The sequence below is a fragment of the Limanda limanda genome, chromosome 11, assembly GCF_963576545.1.
Source record: "Limanda limanda chromosome 11, fLimLim1.1, whole genome shotgun sequence".
NCBI classification, from domain to species: Eukaryota; Metazoa; Chordata; class Actinopteri; order Pleuronectiformes; family Pleuronectidae; genus Limanda; species Limanda limanda.
The window spans coordinates 28,757,049-28,763,098 of record NC_083646.1 but is presented as its reverse complement, the minus strand read 5'-3'; positions in this window follow the sequence as shown (position 1 = coordinate 28,763,098).

The window sequence follows — 6,050 nt, the reverse complement described above, 5'->3', positions numbered from 1 at the left end:
CTTTGAGTGGTCTTCAAGACTAGAAAAGCGCTATATAAATATAGACCATTACCATATCCTGGCTTTGACAAAGAAGCTTCAGAACTTTGTGTAGAAATTATGCATTTTTGCCAATGCAAATTTGAAATTTTAATTTATTATCGAGAATGTTTGAGGCTGTAATGTTTTAAATATCAAACAATAATCATTTGTACTTGTAAACAATAATTTCCATTTTAATACATCCCAAAAGACACGGTTAACATAACATATGCAGGCTATTTAATCTCGTCAACCTTTCACAACAAACTCTAGTCAAAACTATGTATAAGTGGGCGCTTTAAAAGCATTTGATCAACCTAATACACTCAACAAATTTGGCTTGGGGAGTCATTCATCTACTCGCTAAGGACACTATAGATCTCACCCATAGTCACGGTCACCACAAAGGATTGCACACTTCCCCAGGGCACCTGGCAAGGATGTCCACTCCATTATTGTTTGCTCTCTTCATAGAGCCACTTGCTGCAGCCAAATACCATAGCAACAGCATCAAAGGTATACAGGTGCATCTCAATAAATTAGAATATCATGGAAAAGTTAATTTATGATGATAATTCAATTAAAAAAGTGAAACATATAGATTCATTACACATATTGAAATATTTCAAGCGTTTATTTCTTTTAATTTAGATTATTATGGCTTACAGCTAATGAAAACACAAATTCTGTATCTCAGAAAATTAGAATATTACATAAGACCAATAAAACTGTCAGCCTACTGAAAGTATTTTCATATATAAGCACACAATACTTGGTCGGGCTCATTTTGCATGAATTACTGCATCAATGCGGCGTGGCATGGAGGCGATCAGCCTGTGGCACTGCTGAGGTGTTATGGAAGCCCAGGTTGCTTTAATAGCGGCCTCCAGCTCGTCTGCATTGTTGGGTCTGGTGTCTCTCATCTTCCTCTTAACGATACCCCATAGATTCTCTGGGGTTCAGGTCAGGCGAGTTTGCTGGCCGATCTATGTGCCTTTCCACTCTTTCTCCAGACTCTTGGACCTTGATTTCCAAATGAAATGTAAAATTTACTTTCATCTGAAAAGAGGACTTTGGAACACTGAGCAACATTCCAGTCCTTTTTCTCCTTAGCCCAGGTAAGACGCTTCTGACGTTGTCTCTGATTCAGGATTGGCTTGACACAAGGAATACGACAGTTGTAGCCCATGTCCTGGATACGTCTGTGCATGGTTGCTCTTAGTGCACTGACTCCAGCCTCAGTCCACTCCTTGTGAATCTCCCCCAAATTCTTGATTAACAATGCTGTCAAAGCCGCGGTTATCCCTGTTGCTTGTGCACCTTTTTCTACCTCACTTTTTCTTTCCATTCAACCTTTATGAATATGCTTGGATACAGCACTCTGTGAACAGCCAGCGTCTTTAGCAATGACCTTTTGTGGCTTACCCTCCTTGTGGAGGGTGTCAATGACTGTCTTCTGGACAACTGTTAAGTCAGCAGCCTTCCCCATGATTGTGTTTCCTACTGAACCAGCCTTAGAGACCATTTAAAGCAGGGCTCTTCAATTAGTTTGGAGCTGGGGCCGGTTCTTGAAACTGAGGCAAAGGGGCCGGAGGATATGAGTAATCAGAGCAACAAATAATGAAATTACAAAAACATACTGAAGGAGTCAATATATTCTATTTTGTAAGAGCTTAACAACATCTGCCCAAGAGGCAGCATAGGCCCAAGGATTCAAAAATCAAACCAGGTGAGCAATAACCAAGCCATATTAACAGACATGGGAGAAATACAATTAACTAACAAAAACATGCACTTCATTGTACATACTTGTACCAACACAACTTTACTGGTCGTTATCCTCAATATTTAAGATTAAACTGATTTGCGTGACAGGCAGAATCATATGTATCTCCACCAACAAAGTGTATTGCATGGAACTGAATAAAATTGAATAAATTTATAAGTGCATGGTATTCTATCAAGGAAAAGTGTTTCAAATTTCATCACTCAGTTCAGGTGAACTGTATCAGTTGTTTAGAATTTCATTCATTTATTTACAAACAACGTCCAAGTCCACAAACAAATACAAAACAAAACTGCATAGTAGACCTCTGAATTGAAATACATGACAATTAATGAGGTGAATAACATCCTAATTACATCATACTGTTACAAATATGAACCTTAATTGCTTGCTTGACTAACATGCTTATTAATTAGCATGTAATTTGCCTATTTTTGACTTGGCAAGAGCAGTGAAGTCAGGTTTATAAGTTGTCAGGGCAACGCGCATGCAGTCATGTAAATGCTGGTCAGTAAGGGATATGTGATTGTGAGTTTTAATAAGTGCAAGATCCCTTGAGTGTGGAAATTTCTCACAGCTGACTTCATGGGTCCATATTTTTTCAAAACCTGCCTGCTGCCATGACTGTTGCAAGTCACCTGACAACTGAATGTCAATGGTTTCCAGTTGTAAAGACCCCTCATCCACAGAGGATAAAAGCTCCTTTCCTTTCAATGCAAAGCCAGATTGAACGTTCACAGAGAAAGGATCCTTTACAAATGTCATAATTCCAATGGGGATGCTAAAATCATGAAACCTTGAGGCAAAGTTGTTTTTCAACGAGTCAATGGAGCCTGACATCATTTCTGTAATTTGTAGGCAACAGAACAGAGTAACACAGAAAAGGGAGAGCTTCCTTTGAAAAGCATGAAGCTCCTCCACAAACTCTGCAGCTGTTTTATCCCTGCCCTGCAACTTCAAGTTGAGTTGGTTCAAATGGTGGAATTTCCTATCTTAACTCACAAAAACGTTTCAATGCATTTCCTTTGCTAAGCCATCTAATGTCATTGTGAATGAGCAAATCTTTATATTGAGCAGACATGTCAGCTAATAGCTAAAAGGCAGTGCTGTAAACTGGAAGTTGACCGGATAAAATTTGAAAAGAATCTCACCGGTAGTATGTCCCTCCATGGGAATTAGTCCAAGCAGATCCTCATGAAAACATTCCCCATCAAAAAATTGCACATAGAGGCACAGCTGTGCAACATCACTGTTATCGGACTCATCCACGGCCAGAGACATCACTTCGGCCCTCCTCAGATTGTCCAAAAGCTATTTTATACACTGTCATTGATTGCTACAGTAAGATTCAGAGTCTGAATTGAAAAGATAGGAAAACTCTGGCCACGAGGATTGTCCATCACAGACATGCAATGTCACAAAAAATGGTCCACAATGTTAAGTGCATTTAAAAATGATAAAACAACATAACTGAACATTACATGATTCCCAACAACATTCAGAGCTACAGAGCTAAATCTGCTCCAACAACATTCCACTCTTTGCAGAGGCACGTACTTTGAGAAATTGGATTGCCTGAAAGCTTTAATTGTGCTTATGCAAGGGACTCCACTCTCCTCATATTTGACGAGTCAGATATTGGAACTTGCAGGATGGAATCGATAACGCTTTTTCGTGTTTTCTCATCTGCTACCACCTCCTCAATGGATGCTAGCATACACTCCTTGACCATCTTGGAGTCTGTAAACTGCTTTTATTTTAAGCCAATATCCATGCCAGTCGTACATTGCCACCGTTGCTCTCTCTTGATCCGTAGAGGCCCAAAATAAAGTTTGACATCTTCGCTCATAACAAGATTTGAGGCTCGTTATCTTCTGCTTCCGAGCAGCAGAGCCCAGTGGGAAAGTGACATCAGTCAAGTTAGCATGCGCCGTCTTCAAATGCCTTCCATACCGGTTCCTACTATCCAAAGTTATAAATACGTATTTCCCTGTCCATTCATTTTTGAACTGAATATTTTTTGAGTCAACTTTTCTTTTTTTTTAAGGTGGAGAGAGACGTTTTTGTCTCGTTAGCGCAGCTTGAAAGATACGAGTCGGAACGGTCATCATGATGCACTCTAGAGCGCGAAGGGGAAAATTTGATTGGTCATTTGTTGTCCCTCATAATATATGTCCAGCCAAAACATGCAGTACCTGTTAACTTGGCTTAAACGGGTGCATACCGCCACCAACTGCATGTGAGAGTGTACAATTAGCCATAGTTTGGACGCAGTTACTTTTGCATGTGGCGTCAGCTGCATCTCGAGTATGTGCAGTTACTGTGAGTTACTGACCATGATACTGTGACAAGACACTGACCGCATCTGTTTGCAACAGAGAGACTGTGCACTTGTGATTGAACGTTTTAAAGGCTATTTAGCTGGATGTCTTCTGTAACAGAAGGTTATATTAAATAAAGTGTAGTTAAACCAAGATTGTTTCATAAATCTGATTGAATTTGTGCTCATTAAAAGATAAGAGTGATAAAGGGCTGAAATCATTTAAAATGGTGCTTTTTAAATAATGATTTAATTATTTTCCTGGCACAAAAGGGTGAATGAATAACAACAAAAACAAAATAAAAAAATATCGGCTACCGGCTAGATTGTTGTTTTAAACATCGGTATCGGTAACAGCCAAGAATTTCCATATCGGTGCATCCCTATCACAAACTGAATGAGGCTACCAGATCATTACATTACATTACATTTAGCTTACGCTTTTATCCAAAGCGACTTACAATAAGTGCATTCAACCCCGAGGGTACAGACCCAGAACAACAAGAATCAAGAAAGTACAAGTACTTTTTGAGCACACTCCGGGAGCCAGTCCAAAGCAGCTTGAGGGCCGCCAACTGAAGAGCCCTGATTTAAAGGCTCAGGGAACCGTTGCAGGTGTTTTGAGTTAATCAATTGATTAGAGTGGGACATTGTGAGTCTACAATATTGAACTTTTTCACAATATTCAAATTTTCTGAGATACTGAATTTGGGGTTTTCATAAGCCATAATCATCCAAATTAAAAGAAATAAACGCTTGAAATATTTTACCCTGTGTGTAATGAATCTATATAATATGAGTTTTACCTTTTGAATAGAATTATCGAAACAAACAAACCTTTCCATGATATTCTAATTTATTGAGATGCACCTGTACACACCACAAACCTTCAACATAGAATCAGTCTTAATGCGGATGCTATATTTACAAGACCGTTTACCCCTGCTTAAATCAACCTTTACACTCATTAACACCTTCTCTAAAATCTCTAAATACACAATAAACTGGAACTTATCCATTATACACCCACTTTTCGAAGAGTCTTGGAATAATGATTGTAAATCTCACAACCAAGAAGAGTTGTTGACAGTCAGTTGTTTTTGTCTTGTTGTCTAGTACTGTTGTATACAGCATTATCAGGCGTAGCATCGCACAATGAAAGAAACAGTAGGACAAAGACCTAGAGATGGAAGCGGGATGGAAGCAAGGGAGCAACCGCATGCAAGACACCAATGTCATTCGCTTACCAGCTAGATGTGCCCAAAGCCAATTTACAGTTTAATGGTAAATTTGGTGGGATGTTGGTAGCCTCAGTAAAAGACAAGCGGTGACAGTTGGACAATAAATATATTTTATTGAGCATGCATATTACAAGGTATCCACAGAACAAGCTACAAGATAAAGATCGAAAAACAATGCTCAAATTTTTTGTTGCTCTTTCCCCAACCCCTTGACATTTAGACAATCTCTCATTAGTGAAATAAAGTCTGTATGAGTTTGCATTGAATCAGTCCATGCTGGGTACAGATGGAGGAGTTATGTACTAGCTCATGAATCTTGCCCCTCCGGCCATCCTCTATGTTTAGCCCCAGATCTTGTTCCCATGCCTCCCTACTTTGAGGGGGAAAGACTGAACTGATAGCAAATATAGGTCATATTCCCTCTCTGGTTGGGATCCACTGTGAAAAGATTGTCAATTAATGTTTTTGGGGGGAGATTCGGATTTTGAAAAAAATGAAAGAGGTGGGATGTTGGTACCTGAAGTTTAGGCTGATCGGCAGTAGATTTGTCCATCCAGTATAGGAGTTTTGAATATTAGAATCAGAATCAGAAAGGATTTATTGCCAAGTAGGTTTACACCTACCTGGAATTTTCTTTGGTAAATAGGTGCATACATTTAACATAAAGCATAAAAACACAATA